The following is a 20,907-nucleotide window of genomic DNA, read 5'->3' on the forward strand; positions in this document are numbered from 1 at the left end:
AATAATATGACATTTAGTCATCCTAATAATTGTTGATAACTTCGGTAAATCGTTAACGCTGAATGCTAATTACAGTTTACCAGGCGTTACTGTAATGTTTGAAGTTAATGCATCTACGACATGGCAAACCTTTTACAAACCTGCGCTGCTGTATGACGTAGTCTTACTTTGTGATGAGCTGCAGATAATGCGACATAATGTATAACGCGGTAACGATGACTGGCAATGGACCCCTTCTCCAGCAACTAATTTTTGCGACACATTTTTCTTCTTCTATTATTACATTTCAAAACTCTTCTTGATTATCCATGTACTGTGGTCCATATACACTGACGGAAAAAGTCGTATCGACAAAATGTTCAAATGTGTGTGAATTCAAAAATGGCTCTGAGCACTGTGGGACTTAACTGCTGAGGTCATCAGTCCCCTAGAAGTTAGAACTACTTAAACCTAAATAACCTAAGGACATCACACACATTCATGCCCGAGGCAGGACTCGAACCTGCGACCGTAGCGGTCGCGCAGTTCCAGACTGTAGCGCCTAGAACCTCTCGGCCACCCCGGATGGCTGTGTGAATTCCAAAGGGACCAAACTGCTGAGGTTATCGGACCCTAGACTTACACACCACTTAAACTAACCTATGCTAAGAACAACACACACACACCCATGCCCGAGGGAGGAGTGGCGCAGCCCGTGACATGGCGCCTCAAACCACGCGGCCACTCGGCGCGATCCGTAACGACAAAAAAAAAAAAAAAAAAAAAAAAAAAAAGATTAATGTAGACTGTGAAATTTCGGAAATACACTCCTGGAAATTGAAATAAGAACATCGTGAATTCATTGTCCCAGGAAGGGGAAACTTTATTGACACATTCCTGGGGTCAAATACATCACATGATCACACTGACAGAACCACAGGCACATAGACACAGGCAACAGAGCATGCACAATGTCGGCACTAGTACAGTGTATATCCACCTTTCGCAGCAATGCAGGCTGCTATTCTCCCATGGAGACGATCGTAGAGATGCTGGATGTAGTCCTGTGGAACGGCTTGCCATGCCATTTCCACCTGGCGCCTCAGTTGGACCAGCGTTCGTGCTGGACGTGCAGACCGCGTGAGACGACGCTTCATCCAGTCCCAAACATGCTCAATGGGGGACAGATCTTGCTGGCCAGGGTAGTTGACTTACACCTTCTAGAGCACGTTGGGTGGCACGGGATACATGCGGACGTGCATTGTCCTGTTGGAACAGCAAGTTCCCTTGCCGGTCTAGGAATGGTAGAACGATGGGTTCGATGACGGTTTGGATGTACCGTGCACTATTCAGTGTCCCCTCGACGATCACCAGTGGTGTACAGCCAGTGTAGGAGATCGCTCCCCACACCATGATGCCGGGTGTTGGCCCTGTGTGCCTCGGTCGTATGCAGTCCTGATTGTGGCGCTCACCTGCACGGCGCCAAACACGCATACGACCATCATTGGCACCAAGGCAGAAGCGACTCTCATCGCTGAAGACGACACGTCTCCATTCGTCCCTCCATTCACGCCTGTCGCGACACCACTGGAGGCGGGCTGCACGATGTTGGGGCGTGAGCGGAAGACGGCCTAATGGTGTGCGGGACCGTAGCCCAGCTTCATGGAGACGGTTGCGAATGGTCCTCGCCGATACCCCAGGAGCAACAGTGTCCCTAATTTGCTGGGAAGTGGCGGTGCGGTCCCCTACGGCACTGCGTAGGATCCTACGGTCTTGGCGTGCATCCGTGCGTCGCTGCGGTCCGGTCCCAGGTCGACGGGCACGTGCACCTTCCGCCGACCACTGGCGACAACATCGATGTACTGTGGAGACCTCACGCCCCACGTGTTGAGCAATTCGGCGGTACGTCCACCCGGCCTCCCGCATGCCCACTATACGCCCTCGCTCAAAGTCCGTCAACTGCACATACGGTTCACGTCCACGCTGTCGCGGCATGCTACCAGTGTTAAAGACTGCGATGGAGCTCCGTATGCCACGGCAAACTGGCTGACACTGACGGCGGCGGTGCACAAATGCTGCGCAGCTAGCGCCATTCGACGGCCAACACCGCGGTTCCTGGTGTGTCCGCTGTGCCGTGCGTGTGATCATTGCTTGTACAGCCCTCTCGCAGTGTCCGGAGCAAGTATGGTGGGTCTGACACACCGGTGTCAATGTGTTCTTTTTTCTATTTCCAGGAGTGTACATATGAGAAAGTTGGCCCACCATCTTCGCAAATATCAAGTCTGCATCTCACGGCCTGTAATGGCGACAGAATTTCAGTGCTTGGAATGTGCTGCTTACCTGGTAAATACAAAAACACTGCTAAGGAAGTCTCTTTCACTGTAGTTCACTCACGTACAAGGCCAAATATTTTCGGCATGGATGCGTTTGATTCCTTCGTATTAGACATACAACACAATGTGCATGCCATTGACGCAAAAGATTCCCATGCCACAATTTAACAATTCTGTGGTAAGTGTCAAAATTTGTTCGACGGTGTTCTAGGATATGCAGAAGATTATCACTGTCACATTACGTTAAAAGCTAATGTGCAACCCAAATTTTGCCGCGTACACTCTGTACCCTGTGACGTATGCGTTACGCGACGACATGGCAACAGATATTCAGAGCGTGGAATCCGTTGGTGTCTTAAAATCGATTTCAATGAGTCAATGGGCATCAAATTTCGTCGTCATTCGTAAGACGAATGGGAAGATTCGTCTTTGTGTGGATTTCAAGCTCACGATAAATTAGCAATCATTGATTGATTCCTACCCTCTCCCACGTATAGAGGGTATTTTGAATCGCCTAGTGGGAGGATAGTTCTTTCAACAATTAATCTTGCAGAGGCTTCTCTTCGGTTACCATTGTCCGAAGAGATGAAGAAAATTTTTATTCTGAACACTCGAGAGGTTCTGGAAGATAGCAGCTGGGATGTGATGCCATGCTGAGCCCATGTCGTGGCCAGGTTTCTCTGTTGAGGATCTGTGGCTTGAACAATCCGATCCAGCTGTTCCTACATATTCTTGACTGGTTTTAAATCCATGGATTCTGGTGGTCACAAGAGTACGGTAAACTCGTCCGGGTGCTTTTCAAACCACGCGTGTACACTGAAAGCTTGTAACACGTTGTATTGACCTTCTGGTAGATGCCATCATACCGAGGAAAAACATCTACATCTAGGGATGGAAACGGTCCCCAAGGATAGATGTACTCTTCTGTTGATTAATTGTGCCTTTCAGAATGACAGGATCACCCAGGGAATGCCACAGAAACATTCCCTAGACCTTAAAGCTCCCTCCTCCGACCTGAACCCTTCCGCCAATTGTTGAGAGTGTTTGCTGTCAGAGATCCGTCAGAGCGAAGGAGCATAAAATGTGAACCATCTGAGAGGTCGCCACCTGTCGTCGCTCATTGGACGTAAAACTGTGGTAATGGTGTGCGAATTCCAATCTTCGTCGCTGATGAACAGTAGTCAGCATGGATGCATGAACCAGTTGCAGGACCCCATACGCAGCATCGCTGCAGAGCCCCATATGCAGCAACGTTCACTGAACGGTTGCTGAGGAAACACAGTTGGTAGTCTCTTGTTTCATCTGGGCAGTCAGTTGCTCAATAGTGGCACATCTATTCGCCCATAGACATCTCCGGAGCCGCAGTTCACCCCTGTCGTCTTTGGCTCGTGGTGTACCACCCTTGCCCCGGAGCCGGTTTTGGATAGTGCCATTTTGCCATGCACGATATATTTTAAACACAGCAATGAGCGAACTGTTTACAGACATAGCACCGAGACAGGTACCGCAGTGGTTAGCATACTGGACTCACATTCGAGAGGCCGACCACTGTGGCCAAGTGGTTCTAGGTGCTTCAGTCCGGAACCGTGCTGCTGCTACGGTCGCAGGTTCGAATTATGCCTCGGGCATGGATGTGTGTGATGTCCTTAGGTTAGTTAGGTTTAAGTAGTTCTAAGTCTAGGGGACTGGTGACTTCATATGTTAAGTCCCATAGTGCTTAGAGCCATTTGAACAATTTTTTCGCATTCGAAAGAACGACGGTTGATAACCACGTCCGGTCATCCAGATTTAGGTTTTCCGTGGTTTCCCTAAATCGCTGCAGCCAAATGCCGGAATGGTTCCTTTGAAAGGGCACGGCCGACTTCCTTCCCTATCCGTTCACAATCCCATGGTACAATTTTCCTCACTGTTTGGTCCCCTGCTGCAAAATGAACAAAGGAACCAACAGACTTAACCGTTTCGGTAATGCTTCCCCCCTTGGCCCGAAAGGCAATTATTATTCCCTTTTGGACGTCAGATATATCGCTCAATTTCCGCATTGCGGCAACAACTGCACTGTTTACCGTCCCCTCCCACCCCACCCCCACACTCTTATATACCCTCCACTGCCAGTGCTGCCACTTGCCTTCTGTGAGTGGTTATTGCACATTGACATCGAACATAGGCGTTGATCACTTCGATGTGACTGGACCGCATAATTTCTACATTTATGCACATAAATTAAGGATTATTGCAGAACGTGGTGCCACACAACGTTGCACTACACAAAACTGGCGGTTAAAGCATAGGCGTATAGGGAACACACACGACACAGATCTGGAAGTCCACAGTATTGGTGATGAGAAAACCGTCCCGAAACACATATGCTACAAAACGCCACTGTTTCCTGCGCATGTACTCCGACATCAATGTGGGATATGATCACCATGTACACGTACACCAACCGCACAATGGTTTGGCATACTCTGGATCAGGTGGTCGAGCAAATGGTGGGGTATAGATCCTATTCTTACACCAGTGCCTGTCGGAGGGGTTTGAAGACGTGCAACGATACGTCGACTGAGAGCATCCCACACATGCTCGATGGGGTTTAGGTCTGGAGAATAAGTAGGTCACTCCATTCGCCTGATATCTTCTGTTTCAAGGTACTCCTCCACAACAGCAGCTCGGTGCGGCCATACGTTATCATCCATCAGGAGGAACGTGGGACTCACTGCATCCCTGAAAAGGTGGACATACTGGTGCAAAATGACATCCCGATTTCACCTGACCTGTTACAGTTCCTCTGTCAAAGACACGCAGGGCTGTAAGTGCACCAATCATAATCCCACCCCACACCATCAAACCACGACCTCCATGCAGGTTCTTTTCAAGGACATTAAGGGGTTGGTATCTCGTTCCTGGTTCACATCAGAAGAAAACCCGGCGAGAATCACTGTTTAGACTATACCTGGACTCGTCCGTGAACATAACCTGAGACCACTGTTCCAATGACCATGTACTTATGGGCTCTCCTGTGACCAGAGGTCAGTGGAATGCACCTTGCAGGTCTTCGGGCGAATAAAGCACGTGTGTTCAGTCGTCTGCAGACTGTGTGTCTGGAGACAACTGTTCCAGTGATTGCAGTAGGGTCCCGAGCAAGGCTACCTGCAGTATTCCGTGGCCTTCTGCGGGCACTGATGGTGAGATATCGGTCTCCTTGTGGTGTTGTGCACTGTGGACGTCCCGTACTATAGCGCCTGGACACGTTTCCTGTCTGCTGGAATCGCTGCCATAATCTTGAGATCACACTTTATAGCACGCGGAGGGCCCGTGCTATGACCTGCTGTGTTTGACCAGCCTCCAGTCGCCCTAGTGTTCTACCCCTCATAACGTCATCAATATGTGTTCTTTGAGCCATTTTCAACACACAGACACCATTAGCACGTCTGAAAACATCTGCACGCTTACTCGCTGCGCCATACTCTCATATGCTCCAACACATCTCTGCCTATGTGGACTGCTGCCAACGCCACCGTGCGACGACCGCAGGTCAATTGCATCGCATGGTCATACCCGGAGGTGATTTAAACCCGCAAACCGCCCTCCAGAGTGTTGTTTCACCATGTATCAGCATTATCTTTAATTTATGACCATGAGTGTAGATCGTTGTCTTGTTATAAGTTGGGCAGCATAATTCTTTAGTATCAGAATACCTTCCCAATTTTTTGGATGTAAATAAGTTAGATGAAAAAACAAGCAGACTTTTTTGTTCTCCTGACGAAAGTGAGACTCAACCAATTCTGATTCCACAAGGCACCGGTGCGTACAACGACTGTAATTTAATTTAACGACGCATAGGAACAAACCAATCAAGCGCAACCCCATTGGTTTTATATTATTCGTGCATATCACCGAAATCTGGATATGCAAGAATAATAAAAAGCCAATTGGATTGCGACTGATTGCTGTCTTACTGTCCTTTACGTGTGAGATTAAAGCACTTGGCACCTTTTCTATTTCCAATCTTGAAATAACAAGTACCAGTGGTTATTCTTAGTGTAGCTACTCACAGTGGTCCATTGTCGGCTGTAATGATCGTATGGCAGCGAAACATGGTAAACAGGCTAATGGGTTACTGTGGAACCGATTTACTCTTGAAAAATTTAATTCTATTTTGGCCAACGGGTGCAAATCTGGAGCTGTGAATGCAAGAAAGACCTATAGAAATGGATATATGATGGATTATGCACGGGACGTGGACAGAATAGGTCAAAGAAGTGAGAAAGGCATAATGTTGAGATGCTATCTATCTATCTATCTATCTATCTATCTATCGCTGGCGCCTTGTCCCACGGCTACGCAGGGTCGGCCATGGTTAATCAGATTTGGCATGTTAAGATTAAGGGATGGTCGGATGCCCTTCCTGTCACCACCCCGTACCGCCCAGGACAGGATTAGTGTACCCCAACCGTCTGTGTCTAGTGGAATCCATGAAAGAGTGTGAATGTGTTCAGATGTCTGTGAGCTGTGTAACTGAGGCGGAACGTGGGGACCAACCCGGTGTTCACCTAGAGGGATGTGGAAAACCACCTAAAAACCACATCCAGGCAGGCCTGCACACCGGCTCTCGTCGTTAATCCGCCGGGCGGATTCGATCTGCGGCATGCGCGCCTATCCGTGTCCAAGAAGCAGCGCGTTAGCGCTCTCGGTTACCCCGGCGGGTAATGTTGAGATGTTGTATAGCACCAAATTTTCACCTGCTGGCAAAAATTGTAACTAATATTTTTCCAGCGTAAATCGTCTCCGCATTAAGATATCTACCAAGATTCTCTGTCGTACGATAATTACAGCCCAGACTGAACCTCCGTGCGAAGCCTCAGTTTAATTATAACAAACTGGTAGTTTTAATCAGGGTGCAGTGAGGAACTGATGGTAACATTAATACACATTTTTTTGAGGACAGCGATGTAAGAAGAGATACTGACACAAAACGGAATGAAGTAGGGCTACGAACGGCTGACGACTAGAAAAAGTATGGGCGAAATCTTTTGTCGGTGCGTCCGTGTGGCGGCGCCGCGGGCGTAGCGACGCGGCAGCGCTGAGGCCTCGGCAAGCCTTCGGTCCTTTTTTTGCGCCCCTCGGTGCCGGCGTCGGCGTCGTCGTCTGCGGCGGCGCCCCTGTTTGCCGAGACTGTGTGAATGCCGGCGTAAATAATGCAGCCGCCATTACGAGAGCGGCGATGAGACGGCCTCCGCCGTCAGAGCACTCCCTGACTCATCCCGCCGCCACGGCCACAGAGGCAGCCGCCAGAGACTGCACCCCCCCTCCACCCCCCTCGTTCAGCTCTGTCACAAGGCTCCACACGTCAGCGGCAGCAGCTGTCTGCTACAGGGATCGTATATTCCGTTTGAGTGATTACCGTTCTGTACAATGAAAGGGGTTCACTCAGCGGATATAAGTCCTAATAAGTGGCCATGTCGGGGCACGGCGACTACTGAAAGTATTACTGCTGACCTGCCTTGGGCACTTGCATTGCTAGTGAGTCAATGTAGTGTGTCCGTAAAGTCTTGCTACCATTTCAAAAAGACATAAACTGCAAAGTCTTAGACCAATGTACACTACTGGCCAGTAAAATTGCTACACCACGAAGATGACGTGCTACAGACGCGAAATTTAACCGACAGGAAGAAGATGCTGTGATATGCAAATGATTAGCTTTTCAGAGCATTCACACAAGGTTGGCGCCGGTGGTGACACCTACAACGTGCTCACATGAGGAAAGTTTCCAACCGATTTCTCATACACAAATAGCAGATGACCGGCGTAGCCTGGTGAAACGTTGTAGGGATGCCGCGTGTAAGGAGGAGAAATGCGTACCATCACGTTTCCGACTTTGATAAAGGTCGGATTGTAGCCTATCGCGATTGCGGTTTATCGTATCGCGACATTGCTGCCGTCGGCCGGAGTGGCAAAGCGGTTCTAGGCGCTACAGTCTGGAGCCGATCGACCACTACGGTCGCAGGTTCGAATCCTGCCTCGGGCATGGATGTATGTGATGTCCTTAGGTTAGTTAGGTTTAATTAGTTCTAAGTTCTAGGCGACTGATGACCTCAGAAGTTAAGTCGCATAGTGCTCAAAGCCAATTGACATTGCTGCTCGCGTTGGTCGAGATCCAATGAGTGCAAAATATGGAATCGGTGAGTTCAGGAGGGTAATACGGAACGCCGTGCTGGATCCCAACGGCCTTGTATCACTAGCAGTCGAGATGACAGGCATCTTATCCACATGGCAGTAACGTGTCGTGCAGCCACGTCTCGATCCCTGAGTCAACAGATGGGGACGTTTGCAAGACAACAACTATCTACACGAACAGTTCGACGACGTTTGCAGCAGCATAGACTATCAGCTCGAAGACCATGGCTGCGGTTACCCTTGACGCTGCATCACAGACAGGAGCGCCTGCGATGGTGTACTCAACGACGAATGGCAAAACGTCATTTTTTCGGATGAATCCAGTTTCTGTACACAGCATCATAATTGTCGCATCCGTGTTTAGCGACATAGTGGTGAACGCACATTGGAAGCGTGTATTCGTTCAACGCCATACTGGCGTGTCACCCGGCGTGATAGAATGGGGTGCCATTGGTTACACGTCTCGGTCACCTCTTGTTCGCATTGACGGCACTTTGAACAGTGGACGTTACATTTCAGATGTGTTACGACCCGTGGCTCTACCCTCCATTCGATCCCTGCGAAACCCTACATTTCTGCAGGATAATGCACGACCACATGTTGCAGGTCCTGTATCGGCCTTTCTGGACACAGAAAATGCCGTGACCAGCACATTCTCCAGATCTCTCACCAATTGAAAACGTCTGGTGAATGGTGGCTCGTCACAATACGCCAGTCACTACACTTGATGAAATGTGGTATCGTGCTGAAGCTGCAGCTGTACCTGTACACGCCATCTAAGCTCTGTTTGACTCAATGCCCAGGCGTATCAAGGCCGTTATTACGGCCAGAGGTGGTTGTTCTGTGTACGGCTTCCTCAGGATCTATGCACCCAAATTACGTGAAAATGTAATCACTTGTCAGTTCTAGTATAATATATTTGTCCAATGAAAACCCGTTTATCATCTGCATTTCTTCTTGGTGTAGCAATTTTAATGGCCAGTAGTGTAGTTTTGCAGTAAAATGTTTAGCAGCTCTGAAAGTTTTTATTTTCTGTCATGCCGGAATTTCGATATTTCGTAGAACTTAGGACGATATTAAAGTTCTATCAGTGTACGGATCAGTGTTGCAGCATCAACAGCTGCTTCCTCGATTCGTGAAGGGTAGCAACGTCATTGACTGGTCGTGTGTACACGTGGCTCTTGACGTAACCCCGCAAATAGACGGCGTGACGTCGAGAGAGCGCGGGGTCCATGCGACAGGATCATGACGACCAGTCCACCTTACGGCTGCGGCTCATTGATCTGTGGTGTTAGGAAATGTTTCCCGTGAAGAAAACTTGGATTAGGTATGCGTTCAAGATTGCTGTGTGAGTTTTCGGAGTTACAAATTCTTAGGTTGTGGCGATTTACAAGTCTAGAAATGAGGAACGTTTCTTTATCTGAAAACAGCCACATTTTCTGTTAACAGTCAGCATCTAAAGAGGCCAACATAGTACAGGCGAATGCTTACTGCTGGGTCGACCGTTAAGCTGCAATGCTTCGACCATTTGTACTTTGTACGGCAAAAGGCGTAAATGCTAACGTATCACTTCACGGATAGTTGAGCACACTTCTTGCAGTTAGCGTGATGCACGACGAATGAACTTGTGGGGGGCTACGATGAAATGAAGCTTGCACTCTGTCAACACGTGCTTGTGACACAGGGTGCGAGGAGCTGACACTTTTGTAAATATTGGTGTGAACTGTACCCCATTCTTGCTGAGACCAGTCACACGTCAGCCTCCCTACGAAGTCCCAACAGACGGACAAGACATCTTGTGTTAATCCCTGCCACCCCAGATCTAGTGAAACGGGGGGCGCCCACCGTGCGAAAAAGATGGTTCAAATGGTTCTGAGCACTATGGGACTTATCATCTGAGGTCATCAGTCCCCTAGAACTTAGATCTACTTAAACCTAACCAACCTAAGGACATCACACACATCCATGCCCGAGGCAGGATTCGAACCTTCGACCGTAGCGGTCACGCGGTTCCAAACTGAAGCGCCTAGAACCGCTCGACCACACCGGCCGGCCATTATCGTGCGACTGCACTCTGTTTCCACGTTGGATAACGCATCTACTAAATTATTGCGGCCATATCACATCAATTTGTGGATGAGATAACTCGTTACTTACTTTTGCAAGGGTGAAAAATGTTGTGGCGTAGCAAGACAGCCACGCCACTCGGAAGTAGCCAAAATGCACGCGTTACACACGCCGGCTGGCGTGATGTCTGAAACAGGATACGTAATGAATGCTATAAAGAAAAGTACGTGGCTTCTGTAATACTTAACTTTAATCCATCATTTGTATACAGCATTCTTGATGATACAAGTGAGACTCTCTCTAGAATTGGTTAATGGCGCCTTGCTAGGTCGTAGCCATGGACTTAGCTGAAGGCTATTCTAACTGTCTCTCGGCAAATGAGAGAAAGGCTTCGTCAGTGTAGTCGCTAGCAAAGTCGTCGTACAACTGGGGTGAGTCCTAGTACGTCTCTCTAGACCTGCCGTGTGGTGGCGCTCGGTCTGCGATCACTGACAGTGGCGACACGTGGGTCCGACATGTACTAATGGACCGCGGCCGATTTAAAGCTACCACCTAGCAAGTGTGGTGTCTGGCGGTGACACCACATTCCTCCCCCGCAAATCGGCGAACGGTCGTGTTATAAGGCTTCCGCCCGCCGTGGGGAGGGCCCCAAGTTGACGTATGCGATGAGGTGGGGAGCCTAACAACAGGCGAGGCTGTGCCACCCGCACCCGGCCATTCGGTCCGAGGGGAGCTAGGAAACGCCTGAAAACCTAGTCCAGGGTGCACGTCAACATGTGGCGTATGCGCCCGTTAAGAGACAGGAGGGGCCGAAGGGTCGACCTCCATTGCGTCGGGGTATCCGACGCGCAATGACGCCCTGTGGTCCGGAGCGGGCAAGAGTTCCATGGCGGAGGACCGCTGGTCACGGGAAGTGGTCGGCGGCGCGTGACCCAGGGAGGCGCTTGGCGGCGGCAGCGAAGCGTCCACTGCGGGCGGCGCCGGCGGAAGAACAGGCGGCGGCGGCGGCGCGTCGCCATGGGGCAAAATGGAAGGCATCGTCGGTAACACCTGGGGATGAGGCGAGCCAGTAGATGGGTCCCCAGGGCGCTGACCGGACGGCACCGTCGCTGAAAGCAGACGGGGAGCGGCAGAACCCGTGCGACGACATAGGCGCAGCTGATTGAGATGCCGACGCACCTCACCAGAGGCCCCCAAAACCAAATACATCGCGCGGCCGAGGCAGCGAAGAATGCGCCCCGCGAGCCAACGCCGTGAACCGCGATAGTTTCGATAGAATACAACGTCGCCTGGAGCAAAAGCAGGAGTCTGCCGCTGCACAGGAACCTGATGCGGCGGATGCAGCAAAGACATCAAGGTTCGATGAGGACGACCGTGGAGCAACTCAGCTGGCGAGTGACCATCTCGGGGCTGAGAGCGATACGAAGACAAAAAAAAGCAACAACGCGTCCTCCCGAGAATGCGACTCTTTCAATTTCAACATCTGTGACTTGAAAGTCCGGACCAATCGTTCAGCGGCACCGTTGGACTGAGGCGAAAACGGCGCGGATATCAGATGTTGAATACCATTGGCCTTGCAGAACGACTGAAATTCTGCGGACATGAATTGTGGGCCATTGTCGGAAACAATAGTCTGTGGAAGACCTTCAATGCAAAAGAGAGCAGACAACGCTTGGATGGTGGCAGATGACGTCGTGGAAGACATCCGGACAACAAAAGGAAAATTACTGAAGGAATCGACCAAAACCAACCATCGAGCATTCCAGAATGGACCAGCAAAATCTATGTGTAAGCGTTGGCAAGGGGAAGTGGCTTTTGGCCATGCAAAGAATTTCCGCGGTGGTGCGGATTGTTGTTCGGCACACGCCATGCAAGAAGAGCACATATTCGTAATCGCAGCATCGATTCCGAACCAAGTACAGTGCCGACGAGCAAGTTGTTTCGTTCGCACTATACCCCAATGTCCTTGGTGGAGAAGCTGTAAGACAGAGGACTGTAACGAACGTGGGACCACGACCCTAGACTGCTTATTATCAGAACGCAACAACAAAACACCACGTCGAACAAAAAGTCTCTCCTTGTGAGCAAAAAATCTGCGAACCAACGGATCCTCGATCCGCAACTTTGACCAGGGCCATTGCGTAGCAACAAAACGCAAAACGGTAGCAAGGGCAGGGCCTGCAGCTGTGGCTGCAGCTACACGACGAAAATCAATCGGAAACGATTCGACCACGTCATCGGTTTCCGCATCAATGAACAGACAAGCAAGTTCGGAAGAATCGAATGCTTTATCCTCAGCAACAGGCAAACGGGACAACGCATCGGCGTTTCCGTGCTTAGCAGTGGACCGATACAAGATATCGTAGCGGTACTGCGAGAGGAGAATAGACCAGCGAATGAATTTCTGCGCTGTACGCGGAGGTACAGGTTTGTTCGGATGAAAAAGCGATGTCAAAGGTTTGTGGTCTGTGATGATGGTAGAGTGACGACCATACAAGAAATCATGAAACTTTGTAACACCAAACACGAGAGCCAAAGCTTCTTTCTCTATCTGGGAATAATTTCTTTGCGCTGACGAGAGCAATTTGGACGCAAAGGCAATAGGGCGATCTTGCGAACCATCTTTGTGCGCAAGCACAGCACCGATCCCGAAATCCGATGCATCTACCATCAACAAAAGGGGTTTCTGGGGATCAAATGGCGTAAGGCAAGTATTTGAAAGCAACGCCGATTTCAACTGTCGAAAGGCGCGTTCGCATTCCGTCGACCAGACGAACGGAACACCTTTACGGCGTAAGCGATGAAGCGGAGCTGAAATGGAAGAGGCATGGGCGATATAACGGTGATAATAGTTAATTTTGCCCAACACACTCTGTAGCTGCTTCAAATTCTGCGGCAAAGGCAAGTCCTGTATGGCACGGAGGTGCTCCGGACTCGGATGTATGCCTTGGGCATTGATTACATGTCCCAGATATGGTAAGTCACGAGCAAAAAACACACATTTGTCCTTCCTCAAGCCAAGACCATTTTGTCGCAATACCTGAAATAACGTTCGGAGGTTGGATAAATGTTCTGCTGCTGTCTTTCCAGAGATCACAATATCGTCCAGATAGTTTGCAGCAGTAGGGACCGACGCACAAACAGTTTGTAGATATTGCTGAAACAATGCCGGGGCGGATGCACACCCGAATGGTAGTCTTTTGAATCGGTACAAACCAAGATGTGTGTTAACCACCAATACGCGCTGGGATTCTTCGTCCACCGGTATTTGCAAGTACGCATCTGCTAGGTCCAACTTTGAAAAATATTTTCCTGGGCACAGTTTGTCAAAAAGATCTTCCGGACGGGGCAAAGGAAAAGTTGCAGTCACAAGTTGTGGATTCACTGTTGCCTTGAAGTCCACGCAAAGTCTCAATTTTCCGGAAGGTTTTTGCAAAATTACTAAGGGTGAGGCCCAGAGAGAAGCCTGCACACGTTCAATTACACCTTGTGATTCCAAATCGTGTAATGTTCTCGTGACCTCATCACGCAATGCGTGGGGAACATTGCGCGCTCTGAAAAATTTAGGTTGCGCATTTACTTTCAGTTCCAAATGTGCTTCATAGTTCTTAGCGCAACCAAGGCCCGGCGCAAAAATGTCTGCAAATTCTTCACATAGACGAGAAACACTGGCGGAAGGCACAGTCTGGTTCACTGATAGGACCTGATTTACGATAGACAAGTTAAACAACTGAAATAAATCTAAACCAAACAAGTTCACTGAAGAAGAAGAACGAAGGACGTAAAATGACACAAGTTTTGTTTGTCCCGTGTATGTGGCAAGAAGGCTGCACTGTCCTAACACAGGGATATGCTGGCCTGAATAACTAGTGAGCTGAACATTTGCGGCACACAACGGAGGTGCGCCCAGTTGTTTGTACGTGGCGTGATTGAGCAATGAAACTGCAGCTCCGGTATCGAGCTGGAACGGTATCACTTGTCCGGCAAAGTCCAAATCTACAAAAAGTTTATTGTCCTGCTGACGACAAGAGCGACTGTCTCGTGCAACGTGAACTGTTTCTGGGACAGAAGCACTGGCGACGTGACGGGATTTCCGTCGACGTCGACGCACACTGTTTGTGGGACGATCACAGTCACTGTTAGAGAGAGTAGCACTGGACGGTGTGGAATTAACTACATGAATGTCCGTGGGCGAAGGTCCACGAGCCTGAGTGTTCTTGGTTCGATTCCGGCGCGAAGCAAAGGGCCTGGAATGGTTGTGAGTGTCCGATCTAAGCTTTTTCTGGCAAACACTTTGAACATGTCCTTTTTTATTACAGAAAAAGCAAATAGCTTGGCGTGACGGGCAATTCTCACGCGAATGTCTAGTTGCACACCGCGGGCATGATTTCTTGCTTGCTTTCGCGGGACACGTGGCTGCGCGGACGTGCGCGAGGGCAGTTTACAGTTCTGTGCAGCGCGCCCGGCGGGCCGGTTAATGTGACACACAGCTGGCGAAGTTTCAAAGGATTCCTGAGCAAAGTCAAGTGTGTCTTGCCTATCCAATATGTCCATCACTTGTTGAAGGGAGGATTGACTAGTTTCAAAATCTGTTCCCTTATGCGAACATCAGAAACATTCTGTGCTATTGCATCACGCACCATAGTATCTGAATAAGGGAGTCCACATTCACACTCAAAAGCACAATCCCTTGTAAGGCCTTGCAATGTTGCAACCCACTCCCGATTAGTTTGACCGGCCGTACGTTTTGTACGAAAGAACGTATATCTTTTTGCAACGACATTGACTGTGTCTTTGAAATATGCATCCAATGCCGACAAAATTTCTTCGTAGGATAGAGTTGCTACGTCACGTCGGGGAAACAATTTCACAATCACACGGTAGGTGGACACACCTACACACGAAAGCAAAAACGGCTGCCGCTCATTACCTTGAATTCTGTAGGCGGCGAGATGGAATCCAAATTGGCGTGACCACTCCGTCCATGTTTCATCGTCCGGACGAAAATTACGGAACGGGGGTGCAACTGCGTGTTGTGGCTGCGGTAGCGATGAAGCGGCGGCGGCCGCATCGGTGTGCAGTACACGTTGACCCTGGACGAGCTGTCCAAGGGCATCCAATGACGCCTGCGTCTGCTGATTCTGCAAGCGATAAAATTCGGACAGTACATCTGGAGATTGTGGCGAATCCATGACACAAGCAAATTAATACAAACTCTATTGGCTCGTCGCCAACTGTTGTGGCGTAGCAAGACAGCCACGCCACTCGGAAGTAGCCGAAATGCACGCGTTACACACGCCGGCTGGCGTGATGTCTGAAACAGGATACGTAATGATTTCTATAAAGAAAAGTACGTGGCTTCTGTAATACTTAACTTTAATCCATCATTTGTATACAGCATTCTTGATGATACAAGTGAGACTCTCTCTAGAATTGGTTAATGGCGCCTTGCTAGGTCGTAGCCATGGACTTAGCTGAAGGCTATTCTAACTGTCTCTCGGCAAATGAAAGAAAGGCTTCGTCAGTGTAGTCGCTAGCAAAGTCGTCGTACAACTGGGGTGAGTCCTAGTACGTCTCTCTAGACCTGCCATGTGGTGGCGCTCGGTCTGCGATCACTGACAGTGGCGACACGCGGGTCCGACATGTACTAATGGACCGCGGCCGATTTAAAGCTACCACCTAGCAAGTGTGGTGTCTGGCGGTGACACCACAAAAAACATAATTACTAAATGATACAGGCTGATCTGCTGAAATGTAATTTATCAACGCTAATCCAAGAGAAAAGATCTTTGAACATACAATTGACGTAGAACTGATTTTAAAACTGAATAACAAAAAGAATAAAGAACAAAAGGGATAACAAAATAACATCTGGGTCGCCACCAGCAAGATATCGCTGAAAAACTCTGCCATTTCATTGAAGCCGATTGACGTAACAGAAAATTCCACTTGAATTTTGCGAAAGTGGACGACAGAATTGTATAAAAGAAAATGAACAGCGTAAAAGCAAAAATGAAACAGGGAGAAAATCAGAGACAAAGCATAGTGAGTCAGGTTCGACAGACCGAAAGGCTGTTAGAACACGCAATTAAAGTATAAATACTAACATGTCCGAAAGAACAGATACCACTGGTGACCATGCAGCTCGTTAGAGTGAAATTACAGTGAAATGAAGACCCTTAGCTGCTTACAGGCGTTGACATACGTCAACGGGGACAGATAAGAATATGAAAATGTGTGCCCCGACCGGGACTCGAACCCTGGATCTCCTGCATACATGGCAGACGCTCTATCCATCTTTTTTTTTTAAAAAAAAAAAGATCTCATTTTGTTCGTTTTCGTTCGTTTTATCTGCTCGGGGTGGACTTCGCAAGACACCCATTTCAGTTCTTCGTTCATCCATTAACTCAGTTTTTTTATTAGAGAGGGTAGCTAACCGTCTGACCGACCACTCTGAGTTACCGTGCCGGCTATCCATCTGAGCCATCGAGGACACAGAGGGCAGTGCGACTGCAGGGATTTATCTCTGGCACGCCTCCCGCGAAACCCCCGTTCTCAACGTCGGGGCACACATTTTCATCTGTCCCCGTTGACGTATGTCAACGTCTGTAAGTAGCTAAGGGTTTTCATTTCATTGTAATAACGTAATTAAAAGTTCGCAAGTTGCATTTAGATTACGCTACAACGCGAACGACCACCTGAGTAACTACACAGTGGAAAAGAATGTGTTGGGAGGCTGTGCTAGCGATCCCCCTACCTCTGACATGACTCTAATGAACCGACAAAGTGAAATTTGTCTTCTTGACCTAACCGCACTATCAGAACGGTCCCCAGTACTTCCACGTTCGGGCCACAGCCTTACCAAACACCCGCGCCATGTTACTGGCGACGCAGTTAGAGTCTGTGAATCGTTACATTTTCAGCCAGGTACCTCTCATTGTGTTGGCTGTTGCATTCTGAAACCAACTTGTTATATGCATACATACTCAGGCAGCATAGTATACTACTACGGTAGACGATGTACCATATTCTTCGTAACCTGCATACGGACCTCTAGCACACTATGACGCAATAATCTCATTGTCTGTTTGTACTTCAGTTATTCCGAATGTTGAGATTGGTTTGCGTGCTCGGCGGACGTGTTTCATTTACTCTCGTCCCATCCGGTTCTAACAAAATTTTATTCATACACTTAATTACTATTCTGCTGTGCAACAGTGGACGAAGTAGGAGCAGATTGTATACAGAAACAAAGCATACACTTCACTGCTTACCCTCACTTATCATTCTGATCACTATTGCAAACCAACTAACTTCTGAGCCAGGAACCAATAATAACCAATCTTGAGAAGTTTCCTCACGAAAATCAATTATTCTACTTGGTAATACATGTCGCCAAGTCCTGTAGGGACGAATTTTGAAAGTAAGTCAGTTTATTAAACTTAGAACAGTTAATAATCTGATATTTTAATAAATATAATTATTGTTTGCTTTACCCGAACGAAACCAACAAGATTGTGAATGACTTCCTTTTCATACTTAGAAAACAAAAAATGAAGTTAACAACTGTCATTAAACTAAAATTACTGTACTCTTGAGACTTTTAGTAAATAAATTTAAATAACAGAAATTTAAGCAAAATCTGTTACTAAGCGATCCATCAAAGTTGCATATTCCCTCTTTCTTACTTTAATAAACCGCACGAACATTGCATTCACTGTTGTTAGTTTTCGCTCAATGCATAATATTTTTAGTATAGCATTTAGGCAAAGTAATGATGGGCACTTGAAACAAGATAGTAATGCTTGTTAGAATTAACTGTTAACATGGGTAACCAAGAGCAGATATTGCAAACACAAATCTGGTTTTTCTTTACACCAATAATGAAATAAATTGTCTGTAGCCTGCCTTGTCCAAACACGTGAGTTGAGGATATGGTGTGAAAATTATTCCACTGATTCTTTACTTAGATAGATGACAGACACCATAATGTCTAATTCTTAGAAGCATTTTTGGAGTAATATTGTGTAATTCTTGCAACACAATATTTCAACCCGGAAAAGTTTTTCTTCCACGGATACAATTTACATGAGATGACTTTTTAATGCAGAAGAACTAATTCTCATCTGAACCCATAATTGTATGGAAACTGTGTAACCCCTCCCTTGCTAATCGGCCTATCCTGCTTGCGATATAAAATATGATCATGGATCGCGTGTATGCCTAATGGATTTTTACTAACTGGATAAAGCTATCTTTTCCGAAGAAATAATACCGATACGTAGGAGTACAGTGTACAACAGACCCTTCTGATGGAAGAGTTTACTAAAATTTTTAAAGTAATGAAACCGAACAGGGTTGTAATTTGGAAAAATGAAAGTTACTTTGTGCATTCACTCAGAAACAACACTGGACAGAAAAGGGGCACCACTGATCATGAATCGCAAAGTTACACTAATGAACGAAAAGGAATAAATTAATAGTCGCCAGCCCACTTGGATAATTTACATCCAAAATCCTGTACGAGATGATGGGAAAGAAAAACATGTATTATTAAATACTGACGTGGCAACTGAACGTTGTCACGTTTTTTGACATTAATTTTAAATGAGTACGTAATGTTAAAGAAAACTGAGAAGTCATTCTTACGTTATGTTTGTCATTAAATTTAAAAAAACAATCGAGTAATGATTTGAAAATATGCAATTAAACTGTATGTTAGTATTGAACTCCGTTACGTGAACAACGATTTTCAGTGACCTCAACGTAACGTCATCAAAGGAATTTAGAAAAAAAGCAAGCACTTTTACTTTGCAGTTACTTATTTTGCAAATTGGATTTCAAATTATTTTCTGAACTGAACCTTTTTTTACTGACTTGAACAGAAATAAATAATAGAATACACACCAAACCAAACAGCCATGGGCTCCAAGCTATATGTAAAATAAATAAAACTTTCGCACTCTTAATTTGTGCATTTCTTTAGATTTAGATTTTTTCCAGTGATTGAGTCTCAAACTTGAAAAATGAAATTGCTTTACTTTACTCATATACTGAAGCCTCTGCTGTACAACAGTTAATTGAAAGTAGACTGAAGCGAAAATTATCGAAAGTGAAATTATTCATTATTAAACTGACTGTAACTATTCAATTTGTTTCTTATAACACTCTTAGCATATAAGGAAAAAAAGGAACAAGGACCAAGGATCCCGCTTTGTAAAAATGTCTGAGGAAAATGAGGACACAATCGCCCTGAGTTTAACTGATTATTATTTAAATAAATTTTATCAATCAGATCACATTCAGTTGTGCTGCTGGGTTAGTCGTTAATACTTTCTACCAATGAGCAATCTTACTTCAGTGCTCTGCATACGACGAAACTCGGAGCTGGCGACGAATCTGTGTTGCTGGAACTGCTGCTGTTGTTGAAGACAGTACCATCTTGCGGAGCACGGCCAATTACAGGAACGGGCAATCGTAATTAATACAGCCTCTTCCGCCCGTCCACTTTCCTTACTCCTGCTACTAGACATCTGGCGGGCGCGCGTACATGATGCCGCCGATAATGGTACTCTCTACTGCGAGAGCGTTAACACCACACATCCGCAAACTACAAGCGCTGGAACCCGTCTCCTTCTCTCTGACCGCTCCGCGCAACAACTCCCTACCCAAATACTTAACAACACACAAGCACTGCTATTAGCGTTGATAATCGATGCAAATAGCAATTCCTTCGGCTTTTTCCCAGAGCTTATAAGTTTCACAGTAAGACACAGATAAATACAATGAAATGTCAACAGACTTCTACCTAAGTTTACACATACAGCGAAGCAATGTCCTTACTTATTAAAAGAGAGCATTTAAATTACAAATTATTACATACAATTCAGCAAAAAAATTATATATCGGTAGCAGGTGCCATGCATCCTGCATTTTCGGTGTTACAACTGGCTCAAAATAAATAACAGCTTGATGAACACTTCAGTACACGACCTCACTCAACCACTCCTAGCCAACTAATTCCCTACAGTTCAGTCCATCTGCAGTATACTTCATTCTGTAACATTATGCGCATGTAGGCGAGCTATTTGGCGGTCTAGAACCAGTATGAAGTAAGGTAACTTTGTCTGTATGGCAGGAAGGTAGCGAGCCCATGGGCTGAGCGCACAGCGAGCCATCTCGGCCAAAGCACTATGGCCAGGCCAGCGGCAGTAACTGCCCCAGGCGAGCCCAGACGCTGAGGCGTCACTGAAGTGCCGCATGTGGGTAAATCCCGGTACGGGGAACTTCGACGACGGTCGATCACTTAACATCTACATCTACATCATACGCCACAGGCCACCTAATGGTGTGC

Source organism: Schistocerca cancellata, chromosome 2 (assembly GCF_023864275.1).
Source record: "Schistocerca cancellata isolate TAMUIC-IGC-003103 chromosome 2, iqSchCanc2.1, whole genome shotgun sequence".
Lineage (NCBI taxonomy): Eukaryota > Metazoa > Arthropoda > Insecta > Orthoptera > Acrididae > Schistocerca > Schistocerca cancellata.